We start from the raw sequence: 21498 nt of genomic DNA, 5'->3' as shown, positions 1-21498 counted from the left end.
ATCGAAATAACAAATGCTGTACGATACTGTTCAACAAGAAGAATCAGCTCACATTAATTAATTAAAAATGTGAAATAAAAATAAACCTGACAAAATATAACACGGATTAAAAAGATTTAGGCACTTGGTTTATCCGCCAATCTGATTTAGACGGACATTTCAATTCCTCCATTAAATAGCCAGAGTAACAAATGTATCAGCGCAAATATTTATTTCAAAAGAAAAACCAGTTCATTTTAGGGCAAAGAGGAGCCAAGGTTAAAAAAAAAAAAAAATAAAAACTCAAAAGTTATTTTGAGGCACTTTTAGAAAAAGTTTTGAATAACAGCACCTTTTTACAAGTAAACTTTTTAGTTTTTCTGTGGATAATGTGTTTCTTGATAAAACTCTCTGTATTATTTTATCAAAATAGACCAGTTTACTGACTGGAGGTGTCTTCAAAGTTTGACATGGAGCTAGTTGATGCAATAAGAAAAGATACCAGTTCATTACCTCACACAATTTCGATAGTTAAAACATGAAATATTTAATGGTGAAACAAGTATATATACAAGAATTTGATGTGAAATACTGAAAATTCCTTACGGGCAAATATTTTGTTGTCAATTTGCATACTGAGAATAAATTGTTAATGTAGATAACACCATTGTGAGCTTGTATTTTGAAATTCTGTAGAGTATGTGCCCCATCGTTTCCTTTTTTGACATTTAAGGCGATTTATTTGACTAAAATAGTTTACACGAAGTTAAAAGTTATTTTTGGATAGAGATTTTCTTTCGTATTGGTCCTAATGTCAACGGTGAAATATTCTAAATATTTCGCATTTCTGGCTTGTATTGTTTTTCAGATTTTTGGGAGAATTCATAAGCCAAATAATTATAGAGTAATTTTGGTCATTGAACAGCCAGAGAGCAGTCATGTCTTTCAAGTTATTTTTTCCCTAAGATTATAGATCTATTATTAACTAGACTACAAATATCAATAGAATTAAGTCGAGATACGCAAAATAATTTAGATTTTCCATCGACAGAACGTATGTTGTTCACATTAAATGTATTTGTTCGTTTGAGCTTTGTCCATGTACCTAGTTATAGTCGTAGTAATTTCTAGTCTACCCACAAAGAAGACAAGCATAGAAATAGCCTAATATGCTAGATAAAAGTATATTTGAGTTAAAATACTTATCGAGGTGCAATAGGGGAGGGGGTGCATTGCTCTCGATTTACATTTTGAAAAACACATTTATTTTTGTGTTCTCGCTATAAATACAAGAGAAGCCAAATTGTCCACTCCACTAGATTTTGAAAAGAACTTTTTGGTACCTTCTCCTAATAAAAAATAATTAAAAATACTTGCCTCTGCTCCCTATATTTTTTCGAACTGGTGCCCCTAAGGGTGATGCAGCAATGTCTGTGTTATTTTAAGTTCTTTGGCTCATCGGCTAATTTCGATCCTTTATTTGGATTTGTGAATAGGTAGCAGCATGGGTCGCTTCATGTTCATCAACAGATTTTCTATATTGCAAACACTGTTCATTTCCTATTTGTAAGTCTCAGAGAGGACATTCCGAAGCAACTAGCTTAGAATTCCTTATTAGTAAGTGTCTAGTATTTTCTTAGGCTACCCACTAATTCTGTATGATTGTTAAGTAGGCTTGTGTCTTTTCTCTGTGTGTGCTAGCTTTTGTGACCAAGATATCATATTTATGTTTTTGAGTAGGTTAGACTTGCCCAAAAGTGAGCATGAGTTGCTGAAGCGTAGCCTCTTATAAATAAAAAATGTTTGATATTTGGCCTAGATAAATTTGCAGACTAGTAGCTCTCCAGGACGAGTCATCGTAGAACAAATAGGCTTGAAACACTTTTAAATTAGGCTACTCTATTTGAAATCTATTTCATTGTTAGTAATGTTTGTTGCAGTTCACCCCCAGCCCCCCTCATGGTCCTGTAGGAAATAGGCTTATGATATGAAGTCAACAAACTGGTAAAATTCTAATTTAGCTACTTTTGGATATCTTAGAAAGGGGTTAGGTTAGGGTAAATTTTTTGCAGTTCATATCATTTACTTATGAATAAAGTAAACATACCACTTGATGCCTTTTTTATGCTTGGTATAAATTTAGAGTTGGTACTGTTGACAAGGGGACATGTTAAGAAAACAATTTTCTAGTTAACATTTTATCCTAGGGGACAACCTTTATCATCAAGTCTTTCCTCTAAAAATCTTTCTTTTTCCAACCTAAAAGAAAAAGTTTACAATAAACTTCCATGCTGACAAAATCCATTAATCATTTTAAGACTGCCAAATAAGTTGTTCTGTAGGTAGTGTTCATCCTGGTCATTGGTAATTCAGTTTTTTTTTTAATGAGCAGGTTAGTTTAGGTTGTATTAATAGGCTAGCCTATTTTGTATATTTGCCACTGCTTATAAAATAAAAAAAAACAGAATTAACAATTACTGGGATGAATGAACACTACTTTTACTTTTAAGCTGGATTTTTAGAGTAAAGACTTGATGATAAAGGTTCTTCCTTTGGATAAAACGTTAACTAGAATCATTAGGCCTATACATATTTTAAAGTAAGAATTGTTTTCTTAACATGTCTCCTTGTCAACAGTACCAATTCTAAATTTATACTGCAATTAATTCCACATTTTCATTTTATCAAGAAGCTGTCTATCCAAGCACAACAAACTCAAGTTCTTTTCAGCACATCTAAAGCCAATTTTTACTGTAAAACAGCTTAGTGTAGCAGTTTTCAGCTTGTTGTGCTTTTCTGTTTTCATGTTCTTCACAAGGCTGAAAAATCTCTTAACAACGGTTAGAAAAGGGCAAACTGAGTAAATACCTAACCACCAATAGAAAATTCTCAAACTGCAGTGCCCCAGCTGGAATTCTAACCACTGCCACACTCATCCAAAAGTCAATGATGTCACCTTTATTGATCATGGTCAAGTAAAAACTGGGTCACTACTTCTTAGCTACTAGTTATAAACTAAGGTAAAATTCTACTTTAGTTACTTTTGGCTGTCTTGGATAGGGGTTAGGCTAGGAAAAATGAAATTTTCAGGGTCAATATCTACAAAATCATATTATTGAGTTAGGACAAAAGTGAATACACCATTTGATGCCTTTTTTTATGCTGATTACAAATATAATAAGCATTTCTATCGGAAATGAGTTTCAGCCCCCCCTATATTGGCCAATTCAGGGTTAGGTTAGGTTGGGTTAGGTTAGGTATAGCCTATATAGGGGGATGGGTTGACAGGCTAAAGTAGAGATTAAGGTCGTGATTAATAGAGATTAATTTCCATATGAGGTCAGGGAAGTTGAAATCACCAGCTATAAAAAGGCTCCCTGTGTAATTCATAGTTGCTTTATGCAGCATTGTTGCTATTGTCCGCTCGGTTTCTTGGCAATCTGAGGCAGATGGGCTTCTGTAAATACAGCCTACTCTGGTTATTGCTCCACTGCCGTCATCACCTAGGTCAAACCATACAGATTTGACAAATTGTGAGTTACCTGGGAGACACAATGATCTTATACTAGTGTTGGGCGATATTCAATATTGATATATCGATATATCGCAGCAAATATTGAATATCGAAACGAAAATATCAATACTGAAAACAATATTTGACTATTTTCGGCCTTTTCTGCTACAGGTAAACATCCTGCAGGTTAACACAGAAAATTGTTTGGGAAATGGGCAAGAAGAAGAACAATGATGTATTTAATCCATTGACTCATACATGCTAATACACAGCATACTTACCTGTATCCATAAGTTGGTATAGCCTGTTCTCAAACTCAAAATACGTTTAGTCAGGAGAACTTCCAAATGTTGCTGAGAACCTCCAAAAGGCCTTGGCTGTATTACTGCCTTCTAAGCTGATAGACCTTGCTCATATAAAATAGAATTGGCTTTTTATGCTGATTCGAAGTATATAGGTTTCATTCAGTTTAATGTTCCTATCAAAAGATACGAGCCTGAGAAAATTTCCGGGATTTTTGGGAAAGGGGAGAAACCCCCCCAAAAATTCAAAGAATCTTAAAAAAAGCATACCATCAGATTCAGCATATCATGGAATCCTACTGTAAAGATTTTACCTCCCATCTGCATAAATGTAGAATTTTGTATTTTTTGTCAGAATAAAAATCATGGATGCATGTTTATTTATTCCTCTTTTTTTGCCAGCATGATTGTATCAAATCAAAGGCCCAAGAATGTTGGGAAAGTGCTTGTTCGAAAGAAAATAACAGTTCTAGTTCCCTTTTAAAGTGACCCGAGATATTGGAGAGCCACTAGCCCCCCTCCCATGCCCTTTTTTCCCTGAAAACACCCAATCCCAATTTTGAGATATTCATTTTGTTCACCATAGTTGAAAGATCAAAAAAATCTTCCTCCAGTGATAACCTGACTCCCCGCAACCTGAGGAAAGGGCTTTAAGATATGAATTTGCCTATTTTTTACTTATAGTATTTTTTATTTGTAAGTAAACAGGCCTTTTTAGGGAAGGGGGAATTTTCTGTGGGGGGATTTTCCACAGGTAGAATTTCCCATGGGCAGGGAAGTTTCTGGGGATGAACTAACAAGGGGGAATTTTACACCGGAGAATTTGTCATAACTCCTTTATGAAATTCGTCATAATGTTTCTCTGCCGATTCAATTTTTGATGTAGAGATGTTCCAAGGAAATTGTCATGATCCCCCCATGGTACTCGGGGGAAGGGCAATAAGTTATGAATTTTGTCTGTTGTTTACATATAGTTTCTGTTATTTGGAAGTAAACAGACGTTTTTAGGGAGGGAAATTTTCCGCAAGGGGATTCTCCACAGGCAGAATTTTCCATGGGCGGGAAGTTTCCAAAGATGAACTTACAAGGAGAAATATTACACAGGAGAATTTGCCAGAACTTCTATATCAAATTTATTTTACTTTCTCTTTGTCGATTCAATTTAACATCTAGAGATGTTCCGGGGATATTGTCCGGGGTAAATTTTCAGAGAGGTTAAAATTGCCTGGGAGATTTTTTTGTGAGAGGGAGGGAGTTCTCACGGGGGAAATTGTCCATGGGAAAGTTTTCAGTGGGAGTAATTCTTCGTGGCGGAATTTTCCGCAGGAGGTATTCTCCATGTGGAAATTTTTTGTGGGAGAAATTCTTCATCAGAGGATTTTCCGTGGAAGAAACTTTCCATTCAGAGGATGGAATTTCAATGAAAAATTTTCTGTTGAAGGGGCTTTTTGGCAGGATTTGAAAAAGATCAAAAATTAAGAAAGACAAGTCTTTTTTTTCAAATGAAAATAGGCTTAAGAGAAATTTCTAAGCAGAAATTGTCCATTTCTGGGTGGAATTTTCAGCAGGGATGGATTTGTAATGGTGATTTCCTGGCATTAAATGAAAACAACCAAAAATTAAATAAGAAAAAAGTTTTTTCAACGGAAACTAGGGAGAAATATTGAAACTTGAAACAAAAAGAAATGCTACCATATGTGAGGGGAGTTACCCCCTCCTTTAAAGAGTTCCAATTATCTAAAAACAACTCCTGAAACACAAGGGCTACTTAATTAGAATAAGAAGCTAGTTTTTAAAATACTAGAAAAAACATATATGAAGGGCATCCATCTCATATACGGAATAATTTCTGTTTGTTTTAAGTTGTAATGCTGAACCTTACTTTCAGTTGAGAAAACCTGTTTTCTTTTTTTTTTATTTAATCACTGAAAGGTAGAACAAATGCTCAGGGAAAAAACATTGACATGTTGCTGAGTTTGAATAGCCAAAAGTAGCCAGTAGGTCATGTTTCTTTATCCTGAGCCTGAGTAATTTCAAGTCTAGATTTCTATGACATTCACTCTTGTAATCGAAGTTTGTTTTATTGACTGATTTTCAATTATTCAAAGTTTAAAATAATTGTGCAAAATACCCTTTTATTATAATTTTTGGTACTTTTCTATCAGCCAGTACACACTCGAGAATTTGGATCTACAGGTACAGGGTAGAAACAACCGCTATGCTTGGGAAATAAATAGGATATATATAATTTGGGCTGTATATTTGCAAACTAGGGGGTTTGGTGGGGTGGGGGTTAAGTATAGCAGGGCTGCATGCAATAAGTAACCTAACCTAAATAAACCAAAATACCAACTAAATATTTATGAAAACATAGCTACACTGTAGTTTTTCACTGAATCGAAGCTAATTGTCTCCGCATACACACAGCAATAAACCAGCTGTTGTCTGATTTTATAGATTCAGATTCTCGAGTGTGTAGTGGCTAGCAGATAAGTATCCGATTTTTTTTTAACTTTGGCAAAGCAAAAAGTTAATCTGAATAAAACTGATCTGAAATATCGAAATCAATATATCGATTATCGAATATCGAAAGTAAAAATTTCGATATTTCAATATATTGTTTGATCAAATTATTGACCAACACTATCTTATACTATAACATGTCTTGAATAGTGCCAAAGTACCACGCTTGCATTCTGAAGACTGTAGGTTTGACATGATACATACCCTGGAATCTTAACATGGGAATCTTTGAGCCTGTTTCTACTGGACTTGGGACAAACTGCAGTCAATAGGACCAGATCATAATTTTTGGAATAAATCACGGATTTCAGCTCGTTCAATTTGTTAGGAAGTTGGTTGACGTTAGTAATTAGAGCATAAAAATCTGTACTTACTCGTTTTTGGTGTTGCTTACTCTGGTTGTTGGTTCTGTTGCCCAGCTGACCCGAGTCCTCATCTGTTTTGCCTAAAGTGGTCACTTGCGCTTTTGAGTTAGCAGTTTAGTAGCTTCCAGAGCTTGTTTTGCTCTCCAATGAGCTGTCACTAGTCATGGATGAGAGTCTTTCCTTAGAAAAAGCACTAACATGTTCGGTAACACCCATATTTATATTATTTACACAGTTCACAACTTTGAATTCTACATCTGCATTGGATTTGGAGGAGGGACGTCTCCTCTGCTTTTCGGGTTTTTTGACACAATACAGAGGTCACAGATTGTGAGGTTTTGTTCACCACCAGCTATTCTGTCCTTAAGCTCTGCAACAAGTGCTTTATATCTCTCTTGAACTTGTTTTGATCAATCATGGTGGAACTGTACTGCTCCTTTCCTTGAGAGAGACTTTCAAGATCTGTTTTTTAATTTGAAAGGATGACACAGTAAACAAAAGGGGCGGCGCCGTATTCCGGGTTGGATTGCTAGCCTGTATATTCTGCTTTAGGCAATGGACATTAGTTATGGGACTGCAATTGATTCCATACTTGGTTGATAAAAACTGCTTGAGAGCATTAGTGTCATCAATGGAAGCGTCGATACCATATGCAACAATGTTGTTTTTCTGTGACTCTCAGTCTTTTTCAGCATGGATGATCTGTCGTACTTTATTCTAATGACTGCTGAAAGTTAGCACTAAGTGCTCGGACTTCTGCTTGCACAATTTGCTTCGTTTCATCCATGCTACTTTTTGAGGATAGGGCCACTTCCACACTATTTACTTTGTCTTTTATAGAACCTAGCTCAGCTCTAAGTGCACTCTCAGTTTGCGCAATGGTATTGGAGAGATGTATAGACATTGAAATATCCAGGGAATTAAACTTATGTATTATCAGTTGGAAAACACATAAATCGAATAAAACTTCAAAGTGAGTAACTAAAATTTAACACTTTAGGGTCTAATGATTATGAAAATAATACATTAGGATTGGAAAAATGTCTGAGACAATCAATTTGAGCCAATAGGCTAATTTACAAGTTAAATTTCACAGGATCACATGGGTTTGTTGATCAACAATATAATGATAACAACAATATAATGAATTGTGTTTTTATATCTTTAAAACCTTATAAATTGGTATTGGGCAAAGTTGTGAAGCTAAAAACAATTTTGCTGTACTTTATTTAAACATAATATTTATTTTGCAAGGTTTCACTTAAAAGCACACATATTTTTTAAAGGTCATCAAAGGTCAGGACCCTCTAGAGAGGGAAGGAGTGGAAGTAGGTACTTGAAAATACCATCCTGGGACGTACTTTAGCCTTTAGACCCATGAAAGTTTCATTTTCCTAACCTAACCCCTTTCCAAGATAGCCAAAAGTAGCTAAAGTAGAATTTTACCAAAACTAAAAGGGTCAGTATATTTCTAGATCACTCATTTTGTAGAACAATAAATTTCCTAAAAAATTCATAAATAAAAAATATACCTTGAGCAGGGAAATTTTCAAGATGGATCAAGATTATTCCCAAAACGCTATAAATTATGTTATTGTTTTTGTTAATTTTTAGGTAATTAAACCTGAATGGCAGAAGATACAACTGTTTTGAAAAAAAGAATATTGATCTTTATTGAATTTCCTTTGATTGAGTTATAGTTGAGTAGTTTTGGAGCAGTTTGGAATTTTTTTTATTGATTTTAAGGGAATTTCCGTCAGTTCAAACCTGCTGCTTGCTGATTGCCCAAAACCTGAAATATCAACAGTTCTCTTCTGCAGCTCCCTGACTATAAATTTCGTGATTCATGGGAATATTTATTTTTTTCTGGCAAGAGGTCAAAAATCCAGTTTGTCCTGCAAAATCTGGGCAAGTGGAAACACTGGAGAGTCTAGGCTTTCCCTTGGCCCTGGCACATGGCAGGTTTGTATATATTTGATTCTTGTAGCCTATAACAGGCTAACATAGTTGCTTTAATAGCAAAATTATGAAAAATACAGCTTAAAAATATGCTACCTGAATGCAGAAATGCCCTTAAGAATCAAATTAAAATGAACTTGGCCTTCTGCCTTTGCTGCTGCCTACCACATGTACTCAACTAAGTATGAAGGTAAATGATGGTGGGATGTACCTTGGTTCTGTTTGTTCCTCCACTTTGCAGAACCCCATATCCTCTCTACTTTTTGGGTAGAGGTGCTGGTTTCTGGGTTGGCAAAATTATTTTTGTGGTTCAGTTTTAAATGAGTGTAACCTTCTTGTTCAAGCTCAGTTCTGTTGTAGCCCTTCTAGCAATCAAGAAATGATTCTTGAACATCCATGGTGAGGCACTATTCTATCACTAGTCAAAGCCAACTAACTGGTGTCATCAAGAATTGTGTTAATAATGAACTAGGTCAAAAATTGCATTAGTAATGAACTTTTCTTTTGTCTTTGAGACAGTCAGCTGATGCCTAAGCTCCCAATTTAATAATCCACAAATGACCTTCACAATTTTGCTAATAAAGTATTCTATTTTCATCATAGAATTTATTGTCACTAAACTTAACTTCTCAGCTGTGTTTTATATAATAGACAAGTATCCTCCCTGTTAGTACACTAAATAATCCCCCTTTTTACAGTATTTGTTGTCTTCTGGTATATTTTGTAATTCTCTCTTGCTTCTCTTCTAATTGCAGATTTTGTTGTCCACCATTTTCATTTGAGATTTGTTGTGATGCCTGTTGTTGCATGTCTTCTAGCTGTAGATCTTGTTTGTGCTTTATTTTTATGCTTTGTTATGTCTGGCATTTCAAATGCTCTAGCTGTTTAGATTCATTCAAAATCATATGTAATTTGATGATGTCATTGATACCAAAATAACTTGTTTCACATCTTTTCCCCAGTCATTATATTTTCTTTTAATTACACTGTTATATTATTCAGTAGCAACCAGGAATGTTCTAATGCCTATGCCCTCTGAAATATCTAAATTACGTATTGGCATAGTGTGAATTCATTTTATCCTCCTGTGCATCTGCAGATGCTAAAGCAACACTTCTTCATTTTAGCGTGAAAAATCAGCAATTTCATTTGAATTAAGTATTTCTGGCATGAATTAAATTCCTTCTTTCTGTTTATTTTTCACAGACTTACACCAAACTAACACATTCCTTCATGCCATCACGTCTTGCTTGTCTTCTAAATAGCAGGTTTTGTTGTGCAATATTTTCCTTTACAATTCAATGTGATTTTTGCAGCTCTTTGTTCTATGCCTTTTTCTTTAGCTGTTCTGTCATTTGTCATTAGCTTAAATTACCTTAAATCACAGCTTGGAGCGAATTGAAGGATTTTCCATCCTTGTAATGCTCTGTGATGACATCTAATGGTTTTTTTTTGTTTGTCGTGATTTGCTTGCTACATTCGGGTAGTAGACTCAGCAGCTTCCCACTTGTAGAGGAACTCCTGCTGTTGCCAATCTTAGTCAAGTCTTTGCTTGAAGGCAATCGTTGAGTCTGCAGACACAGTATCTTCAGAGAGCTGATTCCACAAGTTGGTTATTTGTTGTCACAAGGCGTTGTCACATTCCTCTTGTCACAAGGCGTTCTGGGGGAGCAAGGAGACCAGGAAGAATATTTTTTGAAATGACTTAGTGCGTTAGAATCATGTCACCTCGCTTCCTCTGGTATGTGAGAGTTGGGAGCTTCAGATGACGCAAACGCTCTTTGTATGGCACTTGTTTGAGGCCATCAACCATCTTAGTTGCTTTTTTCTGTACTTTTTCTAGTATTCCCTTGTCCTTCTTAAAATAGGGGGACGCCAGGGACATTCCAATCTCAAGGCGTGGACAAACCAGTGCCTTGTAGAGCTTCATAAATACTTTAAGACACTGGCTAGAGATAGTTCTTTTAATAAGTCAAAGGGATTGGAAGGCAGAAGAAGATACAGATTTTGCATGGGTACTGAAACTCAGCCGATGATCAACAATGACTCCAAGATCTCTTTCTTCAGTAACTGCAGAGAGGGTGTTACCTTGGAGATGGTACTGCTGATGTGGATTATGTTTGCCAAAATGAATGATATGACATTTTTCAGCATTAAAGGAGAGGAGCCATTTGTCAGCCCAGCTTCCAAGAATATCAAGTTTGTCTGTTTGTATAGATTGGAGATCAAATGGTATAGCAGCTTTGCCAACAAGTTTTGAGTCATCAGCATAAAGTGTGAGGAGGTTGGAGAGAAGGTTTGGTGCATCATTAATATAAAAATTGAAGAGACTTGGTCCAAGGATGGTCCCTTGGGGGACGCCACTTAACACAGTTATGGATGATGATAAATGAGGAACACCTTGAGAATCATAGACCCTGACAGCTTGTGTTGTTTCTGATAGGAAACTCTGTATCCATTGTACAGTCACACGATCAACAGCTGCTGCCTTCAGTTTGGCAATCAGGAATTCATGACATACCCTGTCAAAAGCTTTTGAGAGGTCCAGGAGCACCATATCAACAGGAAATCCTCAATCCAGCAGTGATGTTACATACTCGTATGTCTGTATTAGGTTAGTGTCCACGGATCTACCAGATCTGAAGCTATGTTGAGAAGCAGTTAGTATGTTGTTAGTTTCAAAGAACTGAATGAGAGCTCTATTTACAAATCTCTCGAGCACCTTTACAACCGCAGAAGTGATGCTGATGGGACGGTAATTTTCAGCACAATCCTTGGGGCCTTTTTTGTGGATTGGCGTGGCATATGACGTTTTCCAATCTGTAGGCAGCTCTACGTTTTTTAGGGACAGAGTCTGCACAAAGGAGAAGCGAGGACATTTCTACACTTTTGAAGAAGCCTTGGGTGTAACCCGTCAGGTCCTTTGGATTTATTAACATCAAGTTTGTCAAGGCTAGATAAGACCATTTCTTCAGTAACTAACAGGCTAGGCATTGGGGTAGATACAGAATGTGATGGTGCTGCAGGGATGGTTGGACAAGACTAGGTGGTGAAAGTGGAGGCAAACTGGACATTTAGTAAATTAGCTTTATCTATCAGTGACGAGTGCGTTACCCTGCTATGTTTTAGGTCAGGAATGGTGTGACGGTTAGGACTTTTAGCAGAACCATGCCTCCAGAAGGATTTGGGGTTTGCCTTGATATCAGTGGCAAGCTTCTCCTCATATTCAGACTTCAGTTTCCTAACTGAGTCCGAGACGAGATTCCGAGCCTTTACATACCTTAGCCAATTTTCCTGTGTTTTTTTTCTTTTTGTACCTTTTCCAAGCTCTGGCTTTCCTATTGATAGACCTCTTTGTATCCTTTGTGAGAAACGGAAGTGTTTTTGGTTGTCTTCGATAAAAAATATGGGAGTGCTTCTTTTCTGTTGACAGGAGAGTTTCCTTGACATTCAACCATGACGTGTTGATATCAGAAGTAATGAGCTCTGACCAATTAATTGATACCAATTCCTGCTGTATTTCATGATAGTCATTAAAAGTTTGAGGGCGCAAGTTAGTTTGAAGACGACTATTCATAGACAGCACAGAGAGGATAACTGAGTGGTCGCTGTTACCAACTGGAGGAAGAAAATCATTTCTGATGAGAGAGTCTGGGTCACTCAGAATTACAAGGTCCAACAAGGAAGGGTTTCCGGTCACCATGGTGCCTTGTGGGTTTTTCAACCGTTTGGTGAAGGAAATTGTCAGATAAACAAGACACAAATGGTGAATCCCCACCGCCAGATGCCAGATGACCAAGTCCATCCACCCACTCAACCAAGGGGAAATTAAAATCGCCAATTATTATCAAATCGGATGCAACTGTTTGTGATACCAAGGAAGCCATTCAATCAATAATTTTTTTAAGTGATGATTCACATTCTTCAAGACAGGGTGCACTAGGGCTTCTGTAAATACACCCAATACAGACTTTTTTGTCATGAAGATTAATATCAAGCCATATACTTTCAACCCAAGGTACATTAAAAATAGGAAGGTTGATAACACTAACCTAGAAGCCTTCTCTGACATAGACACCAACTCCTCTTCTGCAGTTTGGCTGTCCTAGATTAGTGAAGCACTGAAATCCATATATCTGCAGCAAACTCTCAGTAGAAGGAACTGCAGTATACTTTGGCAGAATCTCCACCAAACCGGCAATATCTGCTGCCTCTTCTTTTAAGAGCACTTGGGTTTCCAGAAGCTCGTTCGTAAGAGAGTCAACATTGCTCGAGATGACACGTAGGGTGTTATTTTTCCGAGACTTTTGTGACATGCCGTCTAGCAGCAGAGGTCCAGGAGCTGCAACTGCGATAGACACAAGTGGTATGGAAGTAAGTTCAGAAACGGCATTTACGAAACTCGAATTACTCGAGCTATCACATGACAAAAAAAGTTCACTACGTAATTGACTACGTTCATTTTCTGTAGAGGATACACTTATATCAACACTTGAAGTATTATGAAACAAAGAAGATAACTGCAAAAAAACAGGGCTATTTACAGGTGAGGGACAAACTGTTAGATTTCCATCGAGGACTGGTTTGAGGTTGGCTTTGGAGTTTTCCAACCTTGATGAACAGCTACGTTTTTTGACACTATTTGTCCTTTGAAGATGATGAGATCTGTTTCGCCAGTGTTTTTTCGCCTCTAGCTCATCTACAAGAGCTTTACATTTGTTATGCTCTGCCTTTGAAGCATCACCACGAAACTGAATGTCTTCGTGGAGTTCACGAGAACGGTTGATGATTGTCCTTTTGATGTCAAAACTTGGTACAGAGAAGAGGATAGGAGGCGGGCGCGCACTTGCACACTGTGGGTTTGCAGGGGTGGGTGGTCTTCTCACCTTTGTAATACATATGTCCTGAAGTTTATACTTCTGGCTGAGGTACGACTGGATGTAGAGCTGTTCGTCCGGTTGTGATGGGATACCATATGCAACTTTATTAAGAGCTCTGCGCTGCCTATCCTGCTCTTCAGCGAAAAGGCGCTGGACCTCACTGTCAAGATATTGAGAAAAATCATATTTTATGCTAGCAGTCTCTTGTTGAACAAGGGTCTGAATCTCAGCATGCACATCAGAGATTGAGCATTTATTGGCAACCTGATGTTCAAGAGTAGACACCTGTGCTTTAATATCACTGATTGACTTTGAAATTTCAGCTTTCAATGTAGTTTCAAGGTTTCTTACTGAGGACTGCACTATATCTTGTATAACAGCCTGGGACGGGATTTTGTCAATGATGTTGCTCGTCATCTTGTGTAATTTTGCCTTTTTCTTTAGCTGTTCTGTCATTTGTCATCTTGTGTAATTTTGCACCCATCATTCCTTCTAAAACTGGCCACTCCTGAGGGGAAAAAGATGTAATTTTTGCTCTTGAAATATATATAAAAATGATGCCACTCAAATGAATTTTTTCCATAAAAAGGCTCTAAGTTTTCTCAAACTAGTGACCTATCTAAATTGTTCTTTCAGGCCAGAATATCCCAGGGTGGCAATTTTCAAAAAAAATATGGAGCTGTTTTTGATAAAAAATTTATAATTAAGTAAAATACCTATTAAAGGCAAGGAAAATAGTAATGAGTACTCCTGAATCAGCTACAAATGGTAGTTTTCTTTCACTAGAGAATTTTTTTTAGAAACATATTTTTAAACTTTGGTTACTGGACTGTTTAAGCTTTTTTGGCTCCATTAAGGGCTCAAAATGTAATTCCCCTTAGAAATAATTGCTGAATTCTGAAAGAGCATAACAAAGGTATCAGGTGATGTATTTGACCCTAGCTAAATTATGCTCAAAACTGCAAACTTACTGTAAAATTTATCCAAATTTAGAACCAGAATTCCATCCTGAATCATAATATAACCCTCATCTGAGTGGGGAATGAGCTTTAATCCCCCCTCCTAATGTGTAGGTATATATCTTGAGTTGTAAATATGACCAACATTTTCATATGTCACTTTTATTCAAATTGATCTAGCAATTTGGCAAAATAATAGAAAATCCTGGGCATATACATTTTAGAGTATATATTTGCATATTGGGGGGGGGATGTGAAGTTTATTTGAGAATTAAATGAATAGCTATCTCATTAGTGAGTTAATCAGACAATTACCTATATTTAGCCTATAGGCTGTAGATCAGATTGTCAAGTTATTATCTATTCATATTTTTAACTTATTTTAAAAAGTAGATGTTTTTTATTCAATCAATATTCAGCACAATCACTCAGGCTAAACTGGATTGTCTACACAGCCTAACCAGTTTAACAACAGCTCAATCGATTGAAAGAACAACGTTCTAATGTATATTTTGGGTTATATGTAGGGCTGGATTTATCTTTGGTGCCCCTTGGCCTAAGCAAATCCCCAAAAATTTGGGGATATTGGAAACCCTGCACAGAAGGCACATGACAAGGAATTAGCCAAAAGTAATGTAAGAGAGAGGTGATACCAAGCTCTCAGCTTGGTTCAGAGCTGTATGAGGGGGAGGGCTGGGCTGTGTGAGTGTTATCACTTGAACAGCATCATAGATCAATGCTTTTCAAGTGAAAAATGGGTGTTTCAGCAGTATTTGTCCCACTGAGATAAGGTATATTTTCAGTGAATATTAATGCCCCTAAGATGCCTAGGCCTTTTAAAAAAACCGTGTTTTTAAAAGGTTGATTTCTTGTCACTTGTTCTTATAAATGAAAACTAAAGGTTTCTTTTGAAGTGTTAGATTTTGGTAAATTTCCAATTAACTCTAATGAGATAGCTAAGAAATAGACATAAATTAAGAATCAGAATTTCATTATGAATCAAAATACAACTAGTTGCTAGCTGCTCTAAATTATACACTATATTTTTCATAGGCCACTTCTTAAAATTGGTTTAAAAATTGTTAAAACAATGGAAAATTCAACAGTTAAACAATATTTCATTGGTGATACAGTATATTCACAATTTTACACTATATACAATCAATCATATCCTATAGATTATAACTTAACTTTAAATGCTTTTTTGGAGTACATGTCTTTGTAATGTCTTCACATGAAAGGTTTGAAGCAAAATCATATTATAACATGGATTTTGCCTTTTTCTTTGAATGTCCTTTTTCTAAGATAGTTTTTGATTAACTAGTTTGCTGTAGCTTCTTTCATTAGAAGTAAATGATGCAGTCATAGTTAAATACATCTTCAAGATAAACACTGGTGTGTTCTAGGACTTGAAAATTAGGGTCAAAATTGTATTTGGTTAAATTTAAAATTGGCTTATGAGCCAGTCCCCCCCCATGACAGGCACCAAGGACTGGCTGCCCCCCTTGGATCTGTTCCTGGTGTCATTTTCAAAATGTTTGGGTACATGACTTCATACAGGGGATTTCTTTGTGAGAATAGGCACCAAGTCAGTCCACCATGTTTAAGTCATCCAAATTTTTAATATTCTTAGTAGTTCAATTTCTGTACCAAATTCACTGTAGCCTGCCATCTATCATTAGAAATTGAGGGCAAAAATTTGCCCCATACTGTGACATTTTGCATACAGTGATGTCACTTGGTACTAATGTGGAAATAAAACCACTTTACAGTACAATTGCAGTATGCTGTATTTCTCTCAAAATTGCAGTATTATACCACAAAATGCATTATAACTGACAGTACAGGGCTAGGTATGAATTTTCACAAATGTAACTTGACCATAAAAAGGGTAAAATTCTAGATTAGGGGCCTGTTGGGTGGGGGGGGGGGGGTATATGATAGCTCTAAAATTGGATTTCTTTGTTGTTTCTTTCATTTCTTGATGTGTCATATAACAAATAGCTTGTAGGGGAAGTTGAATAGAAAGGGATGTAGGTATGTGCTTCAAAATGCTTTCTCAGGGGATCACCAAGGCTCTGGATCCATTGCAGTTTTAGTCACCTAACTTAACTCCTTTCCATGATAACTTCTCTAGTTTCTTTGATGTGGTTGCTTGCTACATTTGGGTTGAGCACTCAACAGCTTCCTAGTTGTACAGGAACTCCTGCTGAACCCATTCTTAGTCAAGATTTTACTTGAATGCACCTGTTGAATCAGCAGCCACATATCTTCAGAGTTGATACCACAAGTTTGACACTCGCTGGCTGAAGAAATAGCTTCTTCTTGGATTGAGGAGTGTTACTTGAAGATTTTCTTGGAATGCCCTCTAGTCACAAAATGTTCTAGGGGGGGGCAAGGAGACCAGGAAGAACATTTTTGGAAATAATTGTGTGGGCCATAATCATGGAATAGAATGATTTATTGGCTAAAATAGCACAAAAGCTAGCATAAGCACGTCAGAATTGCAACAACAAAACAAATGTTATGGGATAAACATAAAACAAAAAATTGAATCAATAATAAAACAGATGTTAGGGGATAAACATAAAGCAAAAGTCATTAATTATTAAAATGGGAAACAAAATAGGGGACAAAAGAGTATTTGTACCTCATGGTCAACATTTGGGGATTCAGGTCCAGTTGGGTGTTTGGAGCTCCAAGAGCATTGAGTCTTGTATTAGGAAGGGTTGGGGGATTTTCTTTAAAGGGAGGGAGAAAACGTCGATGATAGTCAGAACTAAGGCACTTGTGGCCAAAGTTCATGGATATGACGTTGTGATTCCAATGTAATAAGTTCAAGTCTAGCCAAACCTTCATTGTATGTAGTATAGACTGTCCTGACTTAAATAAGTGGGAAATGTGGGAGTTCCATTTAAGGTTGTTGTCCAACTGCACACCAAGCAGTTTAAATTTGGTATGCAAAGGTAATTATTGATAAGGGGTATATTTAAAAAAAAAGAAAATAACATGAAACTGCTTTTGGGTATGCTTAAGCTGAGTTTAACATTGTCAAGATCATTCTTTAAATTGTTAATGAGTGAATCAAGTGTAACATTCAAAGTATTAGATGTTTGACAAAGTTTCAGTAATGTCAAATCATCCACAAATTTAAAAGAGTTGTCAAAACTTGGTAAAACATTATTAAAAACTATTACAAATGCTAAAGGACCTAACTTAGTCCCTTGAGGTGCTCCACAGGAAATCGGGGAAAAACCTGATGAATCCCCGTTAGGGAGGACTACACATTGCTCACGGCCAGACAAAAAGCAAGCTAACATACGTAAAACAAAATCTCGTGCACCTAAAGCCCTTGCATTATCTATAACTTGCATTATCTGCATTATCTATGATCCAAATTGTTGAAGGCTTTGCTAATATCAGCAAAAACAGCCTCAACATAGGAACTATTCAACTCAAGATGTTTGAAAATAGTATCAAGTATATAAATTAAACAATGCCTGGTGCTATGATTCGGCCTAAAGCCAAACTGATTTGGGTTGATTTTATTATGAATATCATCAAAAAAGAAATGGTAAATACAACTTTCAAAGATTTTAGAGAAAATGGGGGTTTTTGATGTTGGTCTTAAGTCAGAGGGGACTTTTGGGGTCTTAGTTTTTGGTATAGGAGATATAATAGCTCGTTTAAAACACACTGGAAAAATACCATCTATAAAACATAGGTTAAAAATAGCAGTTAGAGGTACACTTAAATACTGGGCACATTCCACAATCAATTTGGTAGGGATATCCCCTGGGTATACTGACTTATTTGTTCAGAAGATTATAAACAGGATACTTTTGGGCATCTGCTGGAGATAGTTCTTTTGATCATTCCAAGGGATTGGAGGATAGATGATGATACAGATTTTGCATGGGGGCCTGACTCCTAACACAACAATGACTCATGGAGAGTAAACCCATCAAACTGACACAATTATTTGAGTAGTGGGCTTTCTCAAGGTTTCAGTTCTATAACACAAAGATTATAATAGGCAATCAAAGGTCAGTGGCCTTTGAAGAGGGAAGAAGCGAAGATAGGTACTTAACATTAGGTGGAAAATTTAATCTGATTCTTATTTGCTGGATGTACTGATGCTTTCTTACAGCTCAGCCTATCATGTGCTGCAGTTAACACCAATGGCCAGTCCACTAGACCAGTCACGATTGAACTGGGGCAGACTGAATTCTCATAGTATGCTTAGGCAACAGGATAAACTGTATTAGTTAAGAAAGGAGCAAGGCAAGGTGCCATTGCTTCACCTTTTTATATCAATTATTATGTCCTCAAAGCTCAAGATCAGTGTCAGATATATTGCATTCTTTCTGATCTCAATTTCTCCTTAGTTACTTACACTGATGACATTTTTAACCTCAGCCAAACTTTAGACAAAATTTCTGAAACAATCCGAAAACTGCAAACTTAATACTTAAAATCTGGTTTTGAATTCAATGCTGAAAAATCCAAAATAGTCTTCTTTAACAGGAAAGGCCCATTCCTTGCTGATATTTCACTTGGAAGTTGAAAGATCTGACCAATTCATAATTCTTGGCATTCCCATTAGAAATACAATTTCTCACACACACCATCTCCTAACTGAACACATCAAACACTGCATATCAGCTTCATATGCTTCCATATTCTCTGCTAAGCTTCTTTTTTAATTGCTGCTATCTGTCAACTTTTAAAACAGTGTCAATGTTCACCTTCATTTTCGCGTTTATTGAATTGTTGTTTATTCTAGAAAATATAGTGCTCTCTAATTTAATTTTGTTATTTGTAGTGCACTATCTTTTTTTTTGTGAATGCAGCTACTCTACCAATAAACCTACTGTATTAGTTCCTTGCAAATGACTGAAACAATTTGCATCTTAAGGATCCTGCCACAGCTTACAAGTGTTGTTTGTGGGAATCCTAGCTTAGGGGGACTGAAAATGGTCTTGCTAGTTTTCAAACTGTTTATTACTATGCAGTTTAACTGTTTCTACCTATCAATTATTAGGTCCTTGACCATATTGTTTTGGGAGCTTGTCTTCCAAAGTATATCTTTTCAGTTCTTTAGTGTCTACTGTTTGCACTGTATGAATACCCTCATCCTTCAATGACTGAGCAACTGTGAAGAAAGAAAATCAGTTGTAATATAGCTTGTAGTTCTGATGTGCAGCAAGCCTTGCCACAACTCAGAAGGCATTCGTGAAAGGGCTAATTAAATTAGTACTATAATTGATGTGAATGCTATACTAGAGTCTTACAAACTTCTATTTTTGGTTCTTAAACAAAACAGTTAGTGTGAAATGCTTGATCATTTTTTGCTACTCTATAAAAATTAAGAAAATATTTAGATAACCCTCTGGGATTATTACTTATTTGAATCCTCTCTTGGGGGAGGGGCAACCATCACCTGGATGTTTTTGTCAAATTAGGAATATAAAGATAACCCTTTTAAATAAGATTAGGGATTTTTACTCCTTTTGAACCTCTCCTGGGGAGGGGGCGCTAATAGTCTTATAATTTCTAGTTTTAATGCTAGTTGCTTTTGTTTTTTAAACAAAAAACCTATATTTTCGGGTTCTGTTATGGAAGACAAGTTTTAAGGTTGACTTTCGATCAATGTAAGAAGTTGGTCTAATATTAATTACTGCTAACACCTCTTCTTGTAATGCTCTTTTTTATTACTCTACAAGCTATTAGAATACTGATCTCTTCCATTCTGGACACCTTGATATTTGCTGTTTTGTGTTTTTTTTTCTTATACACCATTTCTTTTTCAGGTAAACATGAGAGCAAAGTGGAGGAAGAAGCGTATGAGAAGACTTAAGAGAAAGCGCAGGAAGATGAGGGCGAGGTCCAAGTAGACCTGAAAACCTCATATCTGAGGACTGATGATTGGATGTCATGTTTCAATAATGTTTGATAATCATGTGACAGTTCATTTTTTTTATCAATAATTTAACATTAAATATTGGTCCTGACACTTAACTTTCTGGTTATATTTGTTGAACTAATAATGCACAGATGAGTTGGATAAAAAATGTGAAGGGTCTCAGGTTTTTGTCAGATGTCTGTCTAAAAAATCACATGAACAAAGAGGGTGGTGATGTCATGCCTACCTATATTAGTTTGAAGCTTCCAAATTGCTTAAAGATTATTGATTTTATAAAAGGTTTGGTGCTATGTAATCTCCAACATTATTTGATATCATTGGCTCCCAGAATTGGACCTTAAATTGAAAAACCTATTTCACAGAGGAATCCCTCAGCACTTGCCCATTTTAGTCTCAATCTGGTTCTTATACTCTGCTGGCTAAGTTGTAAACTTTATAACCCTTAGTAAGGCCTAAGAATAGTATTCAATGTCATCCGTAAGAATAAACCAATATAAAAAGATATTCTTAGCAATAGTATGCCTGGGTTTAAATAAGGAATATAAATTTTTTGTCCAATTATTTTCTGTTTTGCTTTCATATCATAAAAAAATATATCACAAACAGCATATAACCAATAGGTCTGTCTTCTGCTAGATCTTGCATTACTGCTACTGTTTCAATTTATTGCTTCTTACAGCTAACTGATCTCAGCCTAAGTGCTTAATTTAAAATTTTTCTGCCTAATAGCAAATAGGGTAGTGGGCAGGAATTTGATGTTATTCTCATTTCAGACTGAATAAATCAGAATGAACTTCATTTTTCTGAAATCAATCATTCTTTATCACGAAATGTAATTCCTCAACAAATTGATTAGCCAAAAATGGCCTAAAGCATGCTTATCCTCATTAGCCAGGTGTGACAGAAATATAGGTTCAGGAACTTGGAACTTCTGCAGGATTCCAATTTATACATAAATTGGAAGCATAGCTCACACTTTTAATGAAATTATTCTTGTCTTCTTTGCTATTAACTTTAAAAAGAAATAATTATAATTCGTGAATATCTTGCAGTGTCTCACAGGCGTTTTTAATGAGTATAGCTCCCAAGCG

At 36.1% G+C, this 21498-nt stretch overlaps 1 long non-coding RNA gene across 1 annotated transcript; it reads left to right on the top strand.

The window, feature by feature from the left end:
* Window positions 1–1487: 1487 nt before the first annotated feature.
* On the top strand, window positions 1488–20502 carry LOC148940887 (uncharacterized). Its single transcript, XR_016143339.1, has 2 exons — window positions 1488–1596; window positions 20295–20502. It is a non-coding gene; the product is annotated as an uncharacterized LOC148940887 (long non-coding RNA).
* Window positions 20503–21498: the final 996 nt, after the last annotated feature.

The sequence above is a fragment of the Artemia sp. Qi Xiang Cuo genome, chromosome 19, assembly GCF_049724085.1.
Source record: "Artemia sp. Qi Xiang Cuo chromosome 19, ASM4972408v1, whole genome shotgun sequence".
Classification (NCBI taxonomy): domain Eukaryota; kingdom Metazoa; phylum Arthropoda; class Branchiopoda; order Anostraca; family Artemiidae; genus Artemia; species Artemia sp. Qi Xiang Cuo.
This window is presented reverse-complemented; position numbering and strand designations above follow the sequence as displayed.